This window comes from Schistocerca serialis, chromosome 1 (assembly GCF_023864345.2).
Source record: "Schistocerca serialis cubense isolate TAMUIC-IGC-003099 chromosome 1, iqSchSeri2.2, whole genome shotgun sequence".
NCBI classification, from domain to species: Eukaryota; Metazoa; Arthropoda; class Insecta; order Orthoptera; family Acrididae; genus Schistocerca; species Schistocerca serialis.
In genome coordinates, this window is record NC_064638.1 from 144082784 (window position 1) to 144106132 (window position 23349).

The following is a 23349-nucleotide window of genomic DNA, read 5'->3' on the forward strand; positions in this document are numbered from 1 at the left end:
AAGTACGGTATACTCATCCTGATGCTCTTTGAACCACGCACGTACATTGCGAGCTGTGTGACTCGTTTCATTCTCCTGCTGGTAGATGCCATCGTGCCGAGGAAAAACAAACAGCTTGCAGGGGTGGATAGAGGCATACTTGTGATAGATGCACTGTGCCTTCCAGAATAATAATATCACACAAGGAATGCCACAAAACATTCGCCAGACCATAACTCTCCCTCCTCGGACTTTAATCCTTTGCTTTCAGACGTTTCACGCAGTACACTATGATGTCCAACTGTCCGAAAGAACATGGAGAGTGATTCATCTGAAACGGCCACCTGTCGCTACTCACAAGACGTTCAGTTGCGGTATCGGCGTGCAGATTCCAGCCTTCGACGCCAATGGACAGCCGTCAGCAGGCGCCTGTTGCGGAGATCCATATGCAGCAGCGTTCGCTGGACTGTCGTTGAGGAGACGCTGCTGGTAGCCCTTTGGTTCTTCTGGGCAGTCACATTCTCAACAGTTGCACGTCTCCTCGTCCGTACATATCTCCTCAGCCGTTGCAATATCGTTACCCTTATGTTTGTCAAAACTAGTGAAATTTAATAAACAAAAACGGTAGACTCGTAGGGTAACCATGACAGATTGTCATACTCAAAACATTTTCACACTTCTACTTGAGCACTGGCCAACAGGAAAAGCTATTTCGATCGAAAAATTATTCTACTACCATCGCATCTATTCAAACTGGCATCCCGAACGAAAGTAAAAGTATTAAGCTCCATCTGAAACATAAATTAGAAACTAAACCAAATCACACTGTTAGTGTGGTTTGTATCTCACATAGTACACAAACACATTTTCCGCCACTTAAAAATTTTCAGAATAAAATGAAAAAACGGAAAACTAAAAAGAAAGAAACTATATGAGCGGGATATAAAACATGTGGGTTATGATTCTGTGAATGAATAGGGAAGGAGGTGTACCACATCAACTTAAGCAACAACTTTTGTATCACAGATAAGGCAGATTATACCAATAAAGACATTTCATGTATATAACGAAACTACTCTAGACCACGAAGATGAATTGCTACAGACGTGAAATTCAATCGACAGGAAGAAGATGCTATGATATGCAAATGATTAGCTTTTCAGAGCATTCACACAAGGTTGGCGCCGGTGGCGACACCTACAACGTGCTGACATGAGGAAAGTTTCCAACCGATTTCTCATACACAAACAGCAGTTGACCGGCCTTCCCTGGTTAAACGTTGTTGTGATGCCTCGTGTAAGGAAGAGAAATGCGTATCATCACGTTTCCGACTTTGATAAAGGTCGGATGCCTATGGCGACTGCGGTTTATCGTATCGCGGCATTACTGCTCGCGTTGGTCGAGATCCAATGACTGTTCGCAGAATATGGAATCGGTGGGTTCGGGAGGGTAATACGGAACGCCGTGCTGGATCCCAAGGGCCTCGTATCACTAGCAGTCGATATGACAGGCATCTTATCCGCATGGCTGTAACGGATCGTGCAACCACGTCTCGATCCTTGAGTCAACAGATGGGGACGTTTCTAAGACAACAACCATCTGCACGAACAGATCGACAACGTTTGCAGCAGCATGGACTATCAGTTCGGAGACCATGGCTGCGGTTACCCTTGACGCTGCATCACAGACAGGAGAGCCTGCGATGGTGTACTCAACGACGAACCTGGGTGCACGAGTGGCAAAACGTAATTTTTTTCGGATGAATCCAGGTTCTGTTTACAGCATCATGAAGGTCACATCCATGTTTGGCGACTTCGCGGTGAACGCGCATTTGAAGCGTGTATTCGTCATCGCTATACTGGCATATCACCCGGCGTGATGGTATAGGGCGCCATTGGTTACACGGCTCGGTCACCTCTTGTTGGCACTGACGGCGCTTTGACCAGTGGACGTTACATTTCAGATGTGTTACGACCCGTGGCTCTACCCTTCATTTGATCCCTGAGAAACCCTACATTTCAGCAGGATAATGCACGACCGGATGTTGCAGTTCCTGTACGGGCCTTTCTGGATACAGAAAATGTTCGACTGCTGCCCTGCCCAGCACATTCTCCAGATCTCTCACCAACTGAAAACGTCTGGTCAATGGTGGCCGAGCAACTGGCTCGTCACAATACGCCAATCACTACTCTTGATGAACTGTGGTATCGTGTTGAAGCTGCATGGGCAGCTGTACTTGTACACGCCATACAAGCTCTGTTTGACAAAGCCCAGGCGTACCAAGGCCGTTATTACGTCCAGAGGTGGTTGTTCTGGGTACTGATTTCTCAGGATCTATGCACCCAAATTGCATGAAAATGTAATCACATATCAGATCTAGTATAATATATTTGTCCAATGAATACTCGTTTATCATCTGCATTTCTTCTTGGTGTAGCAATTTTAGTGGGCAGTAGTGTATATAGTCGACATCACGACCCGTCCATATAGTCGAGAGCATTAAAGTACAGCTTTCCGGATAGGGGGAGACGAGCCTGCCCCGAATCGTTCCCGCACCGCATTGCCGATTAATGACGAGGGCTGGTGAGCCGGCTGTCCTGGATGTGGTTCTTAGGGGTTTTGCCAGATATACTGGGTACCCACGTACCGCTTCATATACCTTACACAAACATTTAGGAAACTATCACTCACTTTAACGTGAGTTTAACTCTAGACGGAAACAGATGACGTGTGCAAGACTTCGGCGCTGGGGAGTGATGGTATAAGGCAGGACATCTGGCCCAGAGTCCTGCGCGGCGCCCTCCATGCGGGCCCAGTCCGTGGACGTAACTCTGGACGTCACGTGACCGCACTGCCGGCCCGCAGCACTGGCTGCTAATCCCGCTGCACTGGACGGGCTGTGCCGACTGTCAGAAGTACTGTACACTGATCAGCCAGAACATTACGACCATCTACCTATTAGCCGGTATGTCCATCTGGGGTGTGAATAACTGCGGCGTCGCGTGTTGGCATGGAAGCAATGAGGTCTTGGCAGGCAGTTGGATGGAGTTGACACCCGATCTGCATACACAAGTCACCTAATTCCCATAAATTCCGCGGAGGGTCGTGAAAAACTCTGATGCCACCCTCAATCACACACAGATGTGCTCGATCGGGTTCAGATTTGACGAGTTGGCGGGCTCAGCATTGGAGGGCCCAGCACATCTATTGGAACTCGCCACGGTATTCCTCGAACCACTCCATTACACTCTTGGCCTTGTGAAATGGGGCACTATCTTGTTGAAAAATGCCATCGCCGTCGGGAAACATGATGTCATGAAGAGGTATACATGGTCTGCAACTAGTTTACGATACTCTTTGACCATCATGGTCCCATGCACGAGCTGGCCACTGTTCCCTAGGGCATAATGGAGCAGCCACCAGCTTGTCTCTGTCCCACAATACATGTGTCAAGGAGCTGTTCCCATGGAAGATGACGGATCCGCGCCCTCTCATCGGCATAATGAAGAAGGGATTCATCAGACCATGCACCGCTCTGCCACAGCGCGAACGTCCAGCGCCGATGGTCAAGTCCCCATTACGGTCGTAGTTGCCGATGTCGTCGTGTTAACATTGGCACATGCGTTGGTTGTCGGCTCCAGAGGCCCTTCGTTGTGAGTGTTCGGTGCACTGTGTGTTCAGACACACGTGTCCTCTGCCCATCTCTGATGTTAGTTCCGCCACAGTTCGCCTCCTGCCCTGTTTTACCCCTTCCGCCCAACCTACGACGTCCGACATCTGCATTGAGGGGTGGCCGCCCTACACCACGAGGTCCGGATGTGGTTTCACCTTGGTTTCTCCAAGTGTTGAAGGCACTCCCCACGGCGCTCTTCCAACTCCCGACAAGTCGTGCAGCTTCCGAAATGTTCATGCCGAGCCTCCGGGCCATCACAATCTGCCCTTGGTCAAACTCTGAAAGATAGCGCGCCTTCCCCATTCTACACGCGGACGGCAAGCTCACTGATACACCGTGCAATGTGCGTGTCTCTCACGGTCTCCTGATCGAGTTTATATTGATAACGGGTAGGCGGTCATAATATTTTGACTTATCACTGTATATCCCGTCCAACGTATCAAGCTTTGCGCTCTCAGAAAGAGATTTTCCTAAATACCGTGAAATGCGTTTAACACAGAATTGTGGGGCCGATGTATTTTTATCCGTTATAAGAATTTCGTTTTACGATAGATGCGAAATAAATACTCAGCAATATATTCGACGCAGCTTCTTGAAATATTGTTTGCTGCTCTGATATGTGGACATTCAGTTGGTAATACATCTCATCAGATACACTTGTCTACACTTGGAATATCTTCATTTGAAGCGAGTTCTTTTCTCGGCCATGTAAATTATATTTCGACACACAAAGATTTTCGACTCATCCAGAATCATATTCGAAAATTAACTAAACTTGTCCATTAGCAGTACTGTTTATTTTGTTCAAACAAACAAAAGTAAGGGAAAAACTTCTGAGTGTTGATGTGAGTGCATAAAGTAGGTACTGAATATCCACTTTGCCCGAAGCCGGAACGGTAGCCCAGCGTGTTCGGTCAGAGAGCTGTTTGGCCTCTGTAATAAAAAAACTGAGTGGAGGGATCAACAAACGAACTTGAACGGATGTCATGTGACGTCTGCAACGACCAAATACATGGATCAACAACGAACAAACTGAGAGGCGGGACAGGGGAGGGGGAGGGGGAGGGGGACACAAAGTAGCTCAGCCGATTGTCCTCTGTAATAAAAATGACTGAGTAAAGGAGTCAACGACAACTTAAACGGACGCCATGTGACGTCCGCACAGACCAAACCAACGAACTATACTGAACAAAATGATAAAAAAAGAGACAAGCGAATTATTCTCGTGTCAATCCATTTTTATTTCGTCCTAAAGGAAACTTAAGTATGGCATTACGCCTCGTCGAGGGTATTATTTGGTGTTAAAAGATTATTCCTATTAACCGTTTCTATGTTTAACGATTTTCACTGCATTAAATTCGAAACACGATGTCTTGCGGTGGGATGAAACCGCAAACATCGCGTCACAACGCAATAATAATTTGCAAAGAAAAAGTTTCGTATATTCTCCTCCAATAAATCAATACCAATTTGGCAATCTGCATAAATAAAGTTATTTGACAAACAGATGCAATAATCGACAACCGATTTAGAGATAACGTAAAACAAAACATGGTGTGCAAAAATATTTACAACATATCCTTTCATTAATTTTCTCTGATAATGGAGTTGCTGTGACGAAAGAGAATAATATCAACATTGTCGGGATTCGAAGGTAACCGTAACGCACTTAGAAAAACTTGGAAAATTAAATTTTCTCTCCGATGCAAAGGTGGATGACTGCAGAAGCCAAATTTTTCTGGCAGTTTTCTGAGGGCCGGAAAAATTTTGCAATTTTCATTCCAGTAAAAAATTATATTTTCGACCAATTAACAATTCTGGTTTAGTACCTATCTAACTCATCTGAGAGCGTCGGATTATCGTCAATATCTGCCCACAAAGCAAACTTCTGTGCTTTTGTTGGCGGCAGTGCTTCACGCGAATCTATTGAGTACATTGTTTCTTCGGTGTTTGCGCTTGCCTGTTTCACCATACGGGTTTTCAAACGTTAGGAAAAACAAAGCACAAACTTTCAATATACCATACGGCACTTCAGAAAACTGTAAAATTACTATTGAAAACAAAATCAGATGTTCCGCTCTTAAAAATATTTGAATCATTTTCCAGCGTTTCAGAACTTCGTCAAAGCCGCTCTCAGATTCTGCATGGACAGCCTGACAAACAGTTTACACATAATTCGCTGATCTTTAAGAGAGAATATACCTGAGGTGACCGCCTTTTCTGCAGCCGAATTTGGTTTTGTTGCGTAGACGTCGCTTGGGGAGGCAACATTCTTTTGTGACTCGACACTCAGCCCCTGGTAGCTGAGTGGTCAGCGCGACGGAATGTCATACGTAACGGCCCGGTTTCGATTCCCGTCTGGGTCGGAGATTTTCTACGCTCAGGGACTGGGTGTTGCGTTGTTCATGCCGTCATTATTTCATCCTCATCAACTCTCAAGTCGCCGAAGTGGCGTCATCTCGAAAGACCTGCACCAGGCGAATGGTCTACCCGATGGGAGGCCCTAGTCACACGGCATTTCCACTTGGAATTGTCCATGTATCAGTTAGCAGATTGTATGCCTTACCTCTCATGTGAAATCACGGCTCTCAGATACTTTACCTCTACATAATTTTTCAGTCAGATTCACAAATGGTTTATTTCGGATTCTTCTCCGTCCTTAGGTTCTTTATTTAAGCGTTTCAGAAGCGTCACCTTCTATGGCAACAGGAGGTGTAATGTAGGCGATTTCTCAGTATGTACTTTTTTCGAGGCGTCCTTGAAGGTCTGTGAAGAAAAAATCGCTACAGCACACATACCGTCAGAAGAGAAATCAGTTCGTCCATTAGCGTGATACCAATACCCTCCATTTTCTCTCCTTTCTCAGAGAACGTTGCACACAATGCCGAGTATTGTCTTTTGATCCATTCGATCGTGGTCCGTCGCGTGTTCCAACCCGACTGCTCCAGAGTTCTCTCAAGGATATGAACAAGGCCACTTCGCTTTGTATATGTCGCAAGATCCTCCACCGCAGTCGGAACAAAATTGAGTTGCGGACAATTGGATGACATGTACTGCACATTAAACGCATTTCTTAGCACTTAATTCATCATATGACAGGAAAAATTCAGTCGATAATATCCATGAAGAGCGGCGATAATGTTGGCACCTTGATCAGTGGTAGACGTTACATCTTTGAAGTTATTCTCGTGAATACCAAGGGAGGTAAATCGTCTCAACAATATCTTTCTAATATTGTCGCCTGTTTCAGGCTTGCATGGAAACCTCGTCGCAAATAACAAGCGTGATCTGAGGTCCCAATTAACAAAATAAGAAACTGTCCATGTTAGATAATTATTTCTCCTTTCAGCATGCGTCCACATGTCTGTGGTCAACGAACATTCACCTCTGTTCACGTCATAAATTACCTCAGGCATAGTTTCGTTCCTAAGGTTTTTCGCTTTTTCTGTCACGTGTCGTAAGACAGTTGTGGGGTGAGGAATAATAGCTTTTGCAGATAGTTTTCCTTATGTCGTCGCAGTGTCAGCTAATGTTTGAGCCAGATGCAAAAATCCTTCACCTCCAATAGCTTCAAATGATCCCAAGCCTCGTGCACACATGGACTTGCATTTGTCAGTAATCTTGTCCTGACCAGAATTGAGAAGGTGTTTTGGTCATCACAAGCCACTTGTTTGTTAGACACGCGAATGGCGTGAAATATACGAAGTACCAGATGAGTCTTTAGCGTGAACGTAAAGTTCACTGCATTTCACACAACATACATAGTTTTAATGGGTCAATTGGCTCTGTGTACTATGGGACTTAACATCTGAGGTCATCAGTCCCCTACACTTACAACTACTTAAACCTAACTAACCTAAGAACATCACACACATCCATGCCCGAGGCAGGATTCGAACCTGCGACCGTAGCAGTCACGCGGTTCCGGACTGAAGTGCCTAGAACCGCTCGGCCACCGCGGACGGCTACATAGTTTTAATAGTGTGGCCATCACCATCTGATATAGGCGTAAACACTGACCAAATTGAACTTTCGAGATTTGGACCAGAATCTGTGGTTCTTTACTCACTAGTCTTTTGTTTTTGTTTTATTTCCCATTTTCTGGACCTATTTTCCTTCTCTTCGAACCACTTGCAGTTTCGCCACTCATATCCAATAATAAGAAAAACGTGAGACTCTGTTAATGTAAGGTCAATATTATACCATCACTTTTATTTGACAAATAATAAGACAATGTGTATTTGTAATTCAGTAAATACGAAGTTTTATAAACAATGTCCTACAATTTGTCAACGATTCGCGTCTCATTTGCTCGCCTTCACAGTAATAACGTTACCATTAAATGTATTTGTGCTGCTGTACTAGAAAGCATCTATTTTAGTTTGAAGTCGGCACTGTGATGTACAACTTCCGCCTGCGTTGTTACAAAAATTTAAAAAAAAAAAGCGTAAACAAAGTGTATGAGCATACACGAGGCGATTGGCATCATTAGGGAAGGCGATAAAGTAGCCGATGTGAAGAAATACACTAACGAGTTAAGAAGCATTTGTTGCATACTTCATTATGTATTAACATTTTGTATGTAATGAGCTCTACGATTTTTTGTTTTGACATAATGCACGCAGCACAGGAGAATGATCTTATGCACACGGGGAGACAAATCTTTAACTTAGGCTAACAGAAACAAGTATTTGTGAGTTGACAACGACACACACCTTTGTTCCGTATGTTACCGACCTAGAGACCGTCAAAAATCTTCAGTGCGCGGACGACGTCTGTATATATGCTCACTCGCGATGCTTTTGGGTAACAAGCCTATGGCTTACCGATGTATGTGAAATGGTGGCCGCATGGAAGTTCAAAAATTGGTTCACTTCGTCTCCTGACAAATCGGTTGCTGTGATATTCGTTCCGTCTGCTCTTCACTCCATCCCCTGTGACATACCTGCCGTCCGACTTCCGAACGGAGCATTTTCTCAGTATAAAATAGCGGCAATACTCCCACATCCATACGGACGGTTCCAGATCTGAGGCGGGTGTGAGATACGCCTTCTTTAGCCCTTCCAGTGGCACCTACCAAAGGGTTTGCGCTCCAACCTGAATCTTATATCTGTACGGGGGAGATACTGGCCATCGGGGAAACTATACATTAGGACATTCAAGTTCATCCTGATCCTTACGAACTCTCAAAGGATGCTGCAGAAATTGCAACATCCCGCGTTTGAAAAACGGACCAACATGTACCTTATGGACGTCTTGGCGGCCATAAGAGACGCACAGATCTTGGACATTGTCGTTCAGTTATTCTGGAGTAAAGGACATCATGACGTTCTTCGTGTTGAAACTGTTGACCGCCTTTCGGATCTCTCATCCACGATACGGAAGGCTTCTGATCACTCTTGGCACTGTGATTGGGATGTCTTTCAGCCCTTTAAGGCGGCCACGTGGCGGCCATACAACCGAACATCTCTTCTCGACCATGGTTTTCCTCAGTGCAGCTTCGTAGACGTCATCTAACTTCTATCATTCGCTGGAGGCTAGGACATGGGTGTTATCCCGCGCACCTGTATCGGTTGAAGATTATCACGTCTGGACCCTGCGATAAGGACACAACAGCAATAGCGGATCTTAGCCATATAATATTGGCATATTCAATCAGACTCGTATAAGAAATTGGTCATGAGAGGGTGCTGTTTTACTCCACCGTTTTGATAAACATAACTTTCTCACAGACTATTTGAAAGCCTCTAGCACCCAAATTTAATTTATGCGTTGTCTAGGTCTTGATTTTCACATGGAATCAGCCCGTTTCGTAATCGGGTGCGTAATTTTGAGTACAGACCTCTATTTCTTACATTACATTTTCATTATTGCTCTATTGCGCATTTTATGTCACTATTCTACTAGCACTGTTGTACATACCGTTCATTGTATTGTATCTGTCATTTTGTGTTTTTCTTCTCTTTTGAGTACGTCTGTCTGTATGCTACACTTCTCGTATTGTTTGTTATATGGTTTGCAGTCTTGTTCTTCAGACATTTTTGTACGTATTGACCTTTCATGTTTTGTCTTTTACTACAACAACATGTGCATGTTTGTCATAATGTTGTATAGCGCTATTGGTAATTCTGCTCCAGTGTCATTGCATACAGTGCCCCCGGCGCTTTTATTTTACTTTAAGAGTGTTCTTGTGAGCTGACTTTGTAATTTTGCGCTATTCTGCTTTGTTGCTATTAGGTTTATTTGGAACTTTATAACCGTTATTGACTGTACGGCCCTTGTAGTCAAAATCCAAAATAAATAAATAAAAAAGGAGCAGAAACCAGTAATGGAAACGAAAGCACTATATTTTTTTTTCAATCCAAATACACGTAAGACAGGACATTAGCATTTGTCACAGTCTATTTCGAAATAGTTCAGCTTCAGACACTACAAAAACTGTTCGTAGGTTCTGAAACCTTGGTTTGCTAAAATTAATAAAAGATCTAGTAAAAAATTAAATTGAATGTTACAGCGTGGCAGCTACGTGTAGGATTTGTAGTTACAACCCTGAGCTACGTATGTTGACTGAAACTTACTCCCCAACAATCCTGTACTACGAGAGGCCACGCCCACAGCCTTTAGTTTTGGTTACATCGTAAAACTAAAACTTCATTTATGAAACGGAATTACATAAATTAGCGGAAAAACAAAGTATATGTTTCCAGTTGTGGAGATGAAAGGTAACATTATTGTAAAAAGCTATAAAATGAGTGTAGAGGCGGGCAAACTTGTTCCGTGCTGTGCGCAGAAACCTGCCCACATGGTGACATCACGGCCGTGTATCTTGCGGCAGTCTATTGGCCAGTGCAGAGCAGTGCGGTCTCAGCCTATGTGCCCGACTGATCTGAAGGAGCGAGAAGGCTGCTCCAGTCCACCGCACGCCGCTGACCAACAGATGGCCCAGCTCGGCGTGTTCGGTGACGTCACGGGCTCGTTTCGTCCGAGACTGCTGGAGCGCAATGCGGAGCAGTGTGGCTACCTGTGACACCGGAAGCTTTGCAGGACTTAGATCTGGCCACCAACTGTGACTAACATTGCCTGAAACCATACAACAATGTTGACCCAAGATAAAACCGGGAGAAGGCAAGCGGAAGAAGAAATACACAGTCGACAGCACAGCACGTTGCAGACGCGAATAAAGCAAAAGAAATCGAAAATTCAAAAGATTCGAGGCGAGTGCTAAAGAGGACAGAGAATATGAGTATTTTAGCGATACATACATTTCTTATTCACAATTGTCTTGTTACCCCATGCTGAAGATTTGAGTCTACTGGTTACAGTTCTTATGAGTAAATCATCGGGACCCGTATTTTCTTACGAAAGTGACACGTCGGGACTTCAACTAACGACCATCACGGTCGTTTAGTCGATTTTAAGTAATGACATGTGTCGCGTTACTTTCATAAGAAGATACTGGTTCTGATGATGACTCATAAGAGCCGAAACATGTCGATTATCACAACTCCACTACACGGGAAAAAGACAATTGCGGATAAAAAGGATAATAGATTTTGTGCTCCAGTTTGATCATGTCAGATTTCTTTAAACGACGGTACAGAGAAAACACTGCTGTTCTCATTGTGCTCTTCAGTCCTGAGACTGGTTTGATACAGCTCTCCATGCTACTCTATCCTGTGCAAGCTTCTTCATCTCCAAGCACCTACTGCAACCTACATCCTTCTGAATCTGTTTAGTGTATTCATCTCTTGGTCCCCCTCTACGATTTTTACCCTCCACGATGCCCTCCAATGCTAAATTGGTGATCGCTTGATGCCTCAGAACACGTCCTATCAACCGATCCCTTCTTCTTGTCAAGTTGTACCACAACTCCTCACCAATTCTATTCAGTACCTCCTCATTAGTTATGTGATCTACCCATTTAATCTTCAGCATACTTCTGTAGCACCACATTTAGAAAGCTTCTATTCTCTTCTTGTCCAAACTATTTATCGTCCATGTTTCACTTCCATACAAGGCTACAATCCATACAAATAGTTACAGAAACGACTTCCTGACACTTAAATCTATACTCGATGTTAACAAATTTGTCTTCTTCAGAAACGTTTTCATTGCCATTGCCATTCTACGTTTTATATCCTCTCTACTTCGACCATCATCAGTTATTTTGCTCGAGAAAACATTACAAAAGAAATTTGGTCCCTTTCAGTTTTGTTTAGTAGGTAAGATTTCATTTTTTTCTGTGCCGTCTATTACGTTCCAAATCCTCAAATACAACGTCAAGAATGGACATCGCAGCCTTTCCTGCCCAGCTCCTACTGGCAAAGTATGCACACAGAGACGTAACTGGTCTTGAGTTACTTCCGCTACACTCACACCGTGCAGCCTAAAAGAAACACCCACTCCCAGCTGGTCTTTTTAATATGGATGTTGGACAGTGAAGCTGGTGGGAAGATGTTATCTAACTGCGGAACGGCCATTCCTATCTGAGACCTAACGCCGTCGTTAGTGTGTTTACTAAATGAGATAGCATCAGATTTCCGATTACTTATTTCGAATGTTATGGTCACGACCGGCGTGTAAAACGTTTCGCTCCAGAACATAGTGTACACTATTTACACTTAAAATCCCTGTAATTGGATCGAAGTGCCTCCGACATTCCGTAGCAGGAAAAATAAGAAATGGGAACGTTGGCATGATTACGGCTGTAACTACGTGCTACGGCAATCAGGCGGGTGTCAGGAGTGGGTGCTGCCGAGGAGGCCGAGACGCCCAGCCAGAGGAACGCGCCGGCAGTAAAAAGGGAGCTAGCTGCAGCGGCGGCACAGGCAGTAAAAGACCCTCCGCCAACGTCGATCTGCATTCCAACGGCGCCGCACGGCGCCGCGCCGTAACAGTGCCTCAGCCCCCAGGGAGTCCAGCCAGCTAGCGGCTCGTCCGTGGACTCCACGTAGCCGCGTAAGAACGTATCTACTAGGCTTGGCCACTGTTTCTATGTTTCGATACAGTGTATCGATACGTAAAACTGTTTCAGTGTTTCGGAACGGCTACGGTTCACTGTTTCGAAACAGTGGTGTTTCATTCCACCCCCGTCTCGGATAACTGGACCAGATTCGGTCTCGAGCCAGACACAGAAACTGTATCATTGTTTCAAAATAAGGCTGTTTCAGTCCACCAGTGCTTTGAACGGACTAATTGCATCGAAACAGTGGTGTTTCATTCCCCTCTGTGTCGGACGAGATTCGGGCTCGGCACAGGTACTGAAACACGTTTAACGTACCACTTCATGAAACACTTTCAAGAGATGGTAGAGCACTTGCGCGCGAAAGGCAAAGGTCCCGAGTTCGAGTCTCGGTCGGGCACACAGTTTTAATCTGCCAGGAAGTTTCATATCAGCGCACACTCCGCTGCAGAGTGAAAATATCATTCTGGACTTTCAAGAGTGTCGAAATCTTTTTGACAAGCAATAGCATGAAGCTTAAGATATCCGAAAATAAAGCTTCATTTCTAGCTGACTGTCATATTCCGAAATGGCGTAACATCTGCTTCATAAACACTAACCAAACAATAAAACAACACATACTATTCACATTCAAAATAATAAATATGTGAAACCATTCAGTTAAATTACACTTTTTGATAACATACGCTTCTCTCTTCATGTACAGTAATCATATTAAGAAACGTAAGTAAGCCTACAATATTTTGAATAAAAAAGGCGTAGAGTGACAGTTATTAGACATATACATAAATTTGATGTAGGTATAATTGCAAGCAATCTGTTTGACATATCACTGATAGTGTAATGGTGAACGGGAAGGACTAGGAAGCATGGTGAATTTATAGTAACGGTTCGAAACACCTTGAAAGACAAAATGTTTTTTTCTGTTATATTTTGTTATTTATTCGAATTATTTGGCGTTAGTTGTGAGTTTATAGTCGCTGTGCCTATTATCCTCAATGATTCCCTTTGTGTGCATGGAAATTAGCAGGATGGGTATATTTGTGGTGTCACCGCCAGACACCACACTTGCTAGGTGGTAGCCTTTAAATCGGCCGCGGTCCGTTAGTATACGTCGGACCCGCGTGTCGCCACTGTCAGTGATTGCAGACCGAGCGCCGCCACACGGCAGGTCTAGAGAGACGTCCTAGCACTCGCCCCAGTTGTACAGCCGACTTTGCTAGCGATGGTTCACTGACAAATTACGCTCTCCATTGCCGAGACGATAGTTAGCATAGCCTTCACCTACGTCATTTGCCACGACCTAGCAAGGCGCCATTATGATTTGCTATTTATCTTGTGATTCATGTACCGTCAGACAAATGTTCACCAATTATGGATTAAAGTTAAGTATTCCAGCAACTACGTACTATTTTTGTTAGTCTCATTTATTTGTCCTGTCCAGACCTCACGCCAGCCTGCGTGAGCTTAACGCGTGCCTTTCGGCTTCCTCATAGTGGCTTGGCTGTCTTGCCAAGTCACAACAATATTACCCATACTAACGGAATGTGGGAATCCCAGTAGCATATCCGTTGTTTCTGCAGTTTGCTCCCACCTCCAGTTCCCTTCGTGGTGGCTCTTCTGTCTTCAGCTATGGCTGTCCTCAGCCAATTACCGAGCGAGGTGGCGCAGTGGTTAGCACACTGGACTCGCATTCGGGAGGACGACGGTTCAATCCCGTCTCCGGCCATCCTGATTTAGGTTTTCCGTGATTTCCCTAAATCGTTTCAGGCAAATGCCGGGATGGTTCCTTTGAAAGGACACGGCCGATTTCCTTCCCAATCCTTCCCTAACCCGAGCTTGCGCTCCGTCTCTAATGACCTCGTTGTCGACGAGACGTTAAACACTACCCACCACCACCACCACCACCTCAGCCAATTGATAAGTATAAAAGTCACACGACACGAAAGCAGCGCATTTGCTGCAGAAATACGAAACTGCCAAGACGCCTAAGTGATAATTTCATACTTTATGCGATATGATTAGCGCTCTCGTACCCCATTTGTGTTTATGTGGACATACTTATACAGCAGACATTCAAGATGATAAAATGTGTAGGTTTATTAGATTACAAAACAGAAACTCTTTCACTGTTTCGAAACAGCGTATCGAAACATTAGATTGTACTGTTTCATTTGTTTCGAAACAGCTACGTGTTTCAGTTTGCCCATCTCTAGTATCTACAGTGTGTAAACTTTTAGATGGCAAACCTCCCGCTAGTCGTGAATCGGTGGAAGTCGGTAAACGTCGGAAGGCTTCGGTAGGCACGCAGTATCGACTGCTGCCAACATTACGTAGCTGACTGTGTTGTACAAGGTAGCCATTGTCGTCTGCTTCGTTATTGTTTTGCGCTGTACTGTTCTGCGTGTTTTTATAGTGCAGTTGTGCTAAACATTATCAAAATGAGTGAAGAGGCAGTTGCTGGCCCATCTCGGGAGTCACCAACAACCCCTACTGGTAGGCCTACGGTTAGAAGGAAACCAGTATTACGTAGCGATGCTCGCAAAATTATATTGCGTGTGATTGAATGCTGTGAAAGGGAAAGGGAGCAGAAAAAATTGCTTCACCCCATTTACAAATCTTCAGTGAGAGCTGCCGCATACACAGGACAAAGGTATGCGTAGCACTGGAAGATTCAAACAGTTTTCCAAGAATCATCCTGGCGTATCACCACAAACGCCTGGCAAGAAAAGGTGAGTTTCCATTTCAGATATTTTGTTCGCGATCACTTTGAAGGAGCCCCCTATTTCGTCTGAATTACCTAATATATATATACTAATGGCCATTAAAATTGCTACACCAAGAAGAAATGCAGATGATAAATGGGTATTCATTGGACAAATACATTATACTAGAACTGACATGTGATTACATTTTCACGCAATTTGGATGCATAAATCCTGAGAAATCAGTACCCAGAACAACCACCTCTGGCCGTAATGACGGCCTTGATACGCTTGGGCATTGAGTCAAACAGAGCATGGATGGCGTGTACAGGTACAGCTGCCCATGCAGCTTCAACACGATACCACAGTTCATCAACAGTAATGACTGGCGTATTGTGACGAGTCAGTTGTTCGCCCACCATTGACCAGACGTTTTCAGTTGGTGAGAGATCTGGAGAATGTGCTGGCCTGGACAGCAGTCGAACATTTTCTGTATCCAGAAAGGCCCGTACAGGACCTGCAACATGCGGTCGTGCATTATCCTGCTGAAATGCAGGGTTTCGCAGGGATCGAATGAAGGGTAGAGCCACGGGTCGTAACACACCTGAAATGTAACGTCTACTGTTCAAAGTGCCGTCAGTGCGAACAAGAGGTGACCGAGACGTATAACCAGTGGCACCCCATACCATCACGCCGGTTGATACATCAATATGGCGATGACGAATACACGCTTCCAATGTGCGTTAACCGCGATGTCGCCAAACACGGATGCGACCATCATGATGCTGTAAACAGAACCTGGATTCATCCGAAAAAATGACGTTTTGCCATTCGTGCACCCAGATTCGTCGTTGACTACTCCATCGCAGGCGCTCCTGTCTGTGATGTAGCGTCAAAGGTAACCCCAGCCATGGTCTCCGAGCCGATAGTCCATGCTGCTGCAAACGTCGTCGAACTGTTCGTACAGATTGCTGTTGTCTTGCAAACGTCCCCATCTGTTGACTCGAGGATCGAGACGTAGCTGCACGATCCGTTACAACCATGCGGATAAGATGCCTGTCATCTCGACTGCTAGTGATACGAGGCCCTTGGGATCCAGCACGGCGTACCGTATTACCCTCCTGAACCCACCGATTCCATATTCCGCTGACAGTCATTTGATCTCGACCAACGCGAGCAGCAATGTCGCGATACGATAAACCGCAATCGCAATAGGCTACAATCCGACTTTCATCAGAGTCGGAAACGTGATAGAACGCATTTCTCCTCCTTACACGAGGCATCACACCAACGTTTCACCAGGCAACGCCGGTGAACTTGCTGTTTGTGTATGAGAAATCGGTTGGAAACTTTCCTCATGTCAGCACGTTGTAGGTGTCGCCACCGGCGCCAACCTTGTGTGAATGCTCTGAAAAGCTAATCATTTGCATACCACAGCATCTTCTGCCTGTCGGTTAAATTTCGTGTCTGTAGCACGTCATCTTCGTGGTGTAGCAATTTTAATGGCCAGTAGTGTACACGACGATTTCAGTTTCGTTTACGAACAACATTTAAAGCGAGTTTTACTTCCAAACCTTTCGTCTGCCTTCGTGTAAGCATGATGCGCATTTTGTAGTGCCAGCACTGCAACTGGTAGGCTTGCCTTGTCCCCCCCCCCCCTTCCCTCCAGCGGCTCCTCCCCCTCGCCAGCCAATGCTTACTTCCTCCTCTCCCCGCACTCCCCTCACAACTCTGCCGTCTTACAATTAACACACTGTACTCACGTAGCGGTACTTACGGGATTTGACACGGTGCTCCACTCCACACTGTTGACCAAAGTCTGAGCATATTGTTTAGGTTCCGTGATATTGGAGCGACTTGATAACTTCATAAGCTATAGAAGCCTGTAGGTGGTCGTCTGCGGCGAGTGACAACGGTATCAGCAGCAGTGCCCCAGGGAATTGTGATAGGACCGCTCTTATTGTCTATTCATGGTGTTTCAGGAGGAGTAGTAAATATTTGAGGAGTGGGTAGTATAGATGAACTGCAATAACAAATGCCATATAAAATGTGTCCAATTTTTATTCAGTACAGAGATGCAGTTGTTAGTATGTATTGTATTGTACGTTAACCGGGGACCTAGAAACGACGGAGAGGCTCCGTCCCCGCCGCAGCCGCAGTGGTCCACAACCCCACGACAACTACCGCAGTCCACATCACCCCTCCGCCGCCCCACACCGAACCCAGGGTTACTGTGCGGGTTCGGCTCCCGGTGCACCCCCCCCCCCCCCACCCCCATCCCCAGGGAATGTCTCACACCGGACGAGTATAACCCCTGTGTTTGCGTGGTAGAGCAATGGTGGTGTACGCGTACGTGGAGAACTTGTTTGCGCAGCACTCGCCGACATAGTGTAGCTGAGGCGGAATAAGGGGAACCAGCCCGCATTCGCCGAGGCAGATGGAAAACCGCCTAAAAACCATCCACAGACTGTCCGGCTCACCCGACCTCGACGCAAGTCTGCCGGGCGGATTCGTGCCAGGGACCAGGCGCTCCTTCCCACTCCGGAAAGCCGTACATTAGACCGATCGGCTAACCGGGCGGGCGCTGTTAGTATGTAACGCAAACAAACTTAAAGCAAAGGCAAATGAGGACGTTAGCGGTTATTTTTCAAAACTTCCACCGCGAATTTCAACGCACTTTTGACTTCTCTTGGTAACACCACGTGTAGCTCTTCAGAGGTCATCTTGGCGTTCTTTTAAGAGGACTACACTGCTCATAATCCGAAGGAAATTTTGAAAATTTGTGGTAAGTTCTGTGGGACCAAACTGCTGAGGTCATCTGTTCCTAAGCTCACACACTACTTAATCTAATTTAACTTACGCTAAGGACAACAAACACACCCATGTCCAGTTACCCCAAGTGGTTATCCGAAGGATCAGATCGACTCTTGTAGTTACTTTTCCTTCTAACTTTCAACCATCCCCACGGGCAAAACTCTAAAGCGGCCTTGATGGCCAAAAACGCGCCCATATCTACGGACCCATTTTCCGGGGAGTGTGAGGTTCAGATGATGTGCAGAACCCCATCATGCTGGTTGAATATAAGCATTCTCGTAGCCAAAGGACTCTCCTCCAATAATGCTGGAAGCTCATTATCATGAAAGGGTAGATAAAGGGTCCCTTTAAGACGATGCGGTAACACAACAGGGTCAGTCAGTTGATTGTCTATCAGACCACACCAAACGTTTACAGAGAAGCGTTCTTGAAAATGTGTCTCCACAATGGGTTGCGTGTTTTCTTCAGACAACTGATGTGAATTAAGTGTGTTACTGATGCCGTCACAAGTGAAAGTGGCTTGTATGATGAAGACCGACACGTGCAGAAATTCTACGTGTGGTTGTCGAAAGACTTCATCTACAGTCAGTTCATTTATACGTTCAGATGCAGTATGACCGCTGGGCGCTGTACCAGTGTCAGGCAGTGTAAACACTCTTCAATCTGCTAGTCAGCGGTTAGGAAATCTTATGCCGTATTCTGTAGAATCAGAGGCAGCGTTTCAATTAGAAAACCCCTACACAAATACCGTATCGGCGTACTCATCATATGTCAATACGTGCAGCATGTTTACACGCTACAGTACAGTAGACTTGGACAACAAATCACAATGAAAACTTCAATGTAAACTAAAGCACAACTTCACAACGTGAACCTCAACCTATACTGCTGGCATTCTATAAATACGCCCTAAGCAACCCATAGTAACCGGTGTACCAACACACGAAAGGAAAATCCACTGAACTCAGCTGCATCTCTTTATTCAATAAAAATTGGACACACGTTATATGGCATTTTCATTGCAATTCGTCTATACAACCACCTCCTAAAATATTTACCATTCCTCCTGAAACACCCTGTGTACATAAATAACCTGACGGACAATGTGAGCGGCAATTCATGACTGTTTGCCGATGAGGGTTCAGTGAAGAGGAAGGTGTTGTCGTTGAGTGACTGCAGGAATATACAGGATAACTTAGACAGATTTGACGGTTGTGTGATGAATGGTGGCTTGCTCTGAAAGTATAAAAATGTAAGTTAATGCGGATGAGTAGGAAAAACACTCCTGTAACATTCGAATACAGCATTAGTAGGGTACAGCTTGACTCAGCCACTTCGAGTGGATATCTAGGCGTAACGCTGCAAAGCGATATGGAATGGAATGAGCACGTCAGATTGGTAGTAAGGAAGTCGAATGCGAATGCTCGATTTCGTTTTACTGGGAGAATTTTTGGGCAGTGTAACTCATCCATAAACTAGAGGCGTATAGAATGCTAATGCAGCCCATGCTTGAGTACTGTCCTAGTCTTTGCATCATCACCAGGATGGATTAAAGGAAGACATCGAAGTAGTTGAGATGCGTGCTACTAGATTTGTTACCAATAGGTTCGATCAGCGCACACAATTGTTACGAAAATGCTTCGTGAACTCAACTGGGAATCCCGGGAGCAAACACTACGCTCTTTCCGCAAAACGCTGTTGGGTGTGTTTGGAGAACCGGCATTTAAGGTCGACTACAGAATGATTGAACTGTCGCCAGCGTACATTTCGTGTACAGACCATGAAGATAAAATGCGAGAAGTTAAGGCTCGTACGGAGGAGTTTAGACAGTTGTTTTTCCTTCGCTGTATTCGCGAGTGCAACGGGAAAGGTAATGACTAGTAGTGGTACAAGATACCCTCCGCTACGCACCGTACGGTAGCTTGCGGATTATGTGTGTAAAAGTAGAAATACCCCACGAGTGCAGGGTGGACAACAACCGAGATGCTCAGCTTCCCTGAGACGAAGCGATTTCGTGGCGAGCCTCGAGGCTTTGCATGTAAAGAATGACAGTGCTGGAAAAACTCTTACGTTATTTGATTTTCAAACAGCTGAGCAAAACTCAACGTACTCAGAAAGTTTTCTCTTTACTTACTCTGATCATCACTAAACTGACACACAATATTTTAGCGCAACGCAATCTGACTTTCAATAATCCCTACAAAAGAATGGTCCTGACCAACAATAAATTATACCTTTCATGAATCACTTACCTCTCAAAAATATTCGTGACTCGAACTACCGCAATACGGCGAGCGCGCCAATACTGCCACCTAAATAAAAGTTTCTAACTACTGAAGGCACTAACTAACTGAAGGCACTAACTACTGATAGGCATAGTTGGGAAACGAAAGATTTTGATAGAGAACAAACAATGTATTTACCTTAATAGCGTTCAAAAGTCATGGCTTGGCAAGACAGCCAAGCCACTAGGAGAGGAAGCCGAAAGGCACGCGTTTAAGCTCACGCACGCTTGCGTGAGGTCTGGAACAGGTAAGGGAATTTATAGTAGCAAAGAACGTAAGTAACTACTGGAATAGTTAACTTTAATTCATAATTGGTGAACAACGGTCTGACGCTACATGTATCACAAGATAAATAGCAAATGATAATGGCGCCTTGCTAGGTCGTAGCAAATGATGTAGCTGAAGGCTATGCTAACTATCGTCTCGGCAAATGAGAGCGTAATTTGTCAGTGAACCATCGCTAGCAAAGTCGGCTGTACAACTGGGGCGAGTGCTAGGACGTCTCTCTAGGCCTGCCGTGTGGCGGCGCTCAGTCTGCAATCACTGACAGTGGCGACACGCGGGTCCGACGTATACTAAAGGACCGCGGCCGATTTAAAGGCTACCACCTAGCAAGTGTGGTGTCTGGCGGTGACACCATATATATATATATATATATATATATATATATAATAGAGGGAAACATTCCACGTGGAAAAAATATATCTAAAAACAAAGATGATGTGACTTACCGAACGAAAGCGCTGGCAGGTCGATAGACACACGAACAAACACAAACATACACACAAAATTCTAGCTTTCGCAACAAACGGTTGCTTCGTCAGGAAAGAGGGAAGGAGAGGGAAAGACGGAAGGAAGTGGGTTTTAAGGGAGAGGGTAAGGAGTCATTCCAATCCCGGGAGCGGAAAGACTTACCTTAGGGGGAAAAAAGGACGGGTATACACTCGCACACACACACATATCCATCCACACATATACAGACAGATGCAGACATATTTAAAGACAAAGAGTTTAGGCCCAAACTCTTTGTCTTTAAATATGTCTGCTTGATCTTTGTTTTTAGATATATATATATATTACACTCGCGAATATTCCAGCAGTGAGTCCAACCATCCACAGACTGCACACAGCACAGTCAGCGATTTTCATACAGAGCACTACGTGGCGTTACCAACATAAAAACCTAAACAGCCTACTTACAACGGGTGTTGCTTGCAATAGCTTGACACTGAGCACCGAATTTTCCCGAGAGCTGGGAAATCAAAGTTTTCGAGAGCCTGAGAATCCTCACTGCTACGGTATTTGCAGCCACTGTCTGCGCACACAAACTACGTTACGATCGATACGTCAGTCTCAGGTCACACACGGAGGAGTGTGCTGCTGAGGCACAAAGGAACCTTTCGATCAACAGGGGACCGGTGAAGGCATGCGTGCGCCAGGTACAATGGTACGCAAAATTTAAGGATCAAAGTGGCTTTCGCGTAACCACACTTAGAACTGCTACAGTAAAGTACAGATGGTAACTGAAAGAAATTAGCAATGAGTGAACAGAAATGACACTTTTATTCAAGGACAATAGCTACACTGAACTTACCACACCTCATAATCTTCCCCTGGACATTACAGATGGCACGTCATGGTTCTCAATAGGGTGTGCGATCACAGCAAGAAATGCTCTGCAACGTGCTCCCAGGCTTGCCACAATGTACAAAATCTTCAAATTTGTGTGAATTCCTATGGGACCAAACTGGTGAGGTCATCGGTCCCTAGACTTACACACTACTTACACTAACTTACGCTAAGAGCAACACACACGTCCATGTCCGAGGGAGGACTCGAACCTCCGGTGGGAGGGGCCGCACAATTCGTGACATGGCGCCTCTAATCGCGCGGCCACTCCGCGCGGCTTCCACAACGTTGGTAAGGGCTTCTTGTTACCGGAAGCATTACATGTTCTCACCTATCGCCATCTTAGGATATGTCTAGCATTGCAGAACATGATCATTTTGGTGATCCAGATGTTATGGCGTGGACAGGCAAAATGGTGCATGCTCCCTACAAATCTTTGAACACAACACACTCAGCCTCAACATTATTGTGACATTGTACTTCTTCCGCATGTGCGTCTTCTCAGGGGTGCATTCGGCTCTGAGTTTATTTTGATGGATGACAATTTGCTACCGCATTGAACTGCTCTCGTGGACGAGCTCTTTGAAAGAGACGACATTCGTCGAATGGACTGGCCTACCCATTCCCCCACCTTATCCCATCGAGCACCAGTGGTATGTGTTGGGAAGATGTAGCGCAGCACATCCACATGCAGCAACGATCGTCCAACAAAGTCATGAGTGCCGGTGAAGGAATGGAACGACCTATTACAAGACCGTCTTCCCATCCTTGTAGCCAGCGTGGGAGCCCGTCGTGGAGCATGCATTGCAGTCCGTGGTGATCACACACCCTATCGTAATAACCATATCCCTGCTTTTGTAATGTCCAGGAGTCCGTTATGAATCAACGTGATTCAAGTGTAACTGTGGTCTTTGAAACAAAAAAGTGTCATTTCTGTTCGTCTCACGGCGTATTTATTTCATTTACCTTCTGTACTGCACTGCAGAAATTCTTTCTGTATATGATCCAACTTTCATCGAGCTCTGTTACTTGGCTGTCGCCGGCCGTGTGACCGAGATGTTCTAGGCACTTCAGTCTGGAACCGCGCTACCGCTACGGTCGCAGGTTCGAAACCCGCCTCGGACATGGATGTGTGTGATGTCCTTAGGCTACTTACGTTTAAGTAGTTCTAAGTTCTAGGGGACTGATGACCTCACATGTTAAGTCCCATAGTGCTCAGAGCCGTTTGAACCATTTTTTAACTTGGCTGTGACACATCATACACAAGTTACTTTCATCCTTAAGTCTTGCACACTAATCAGT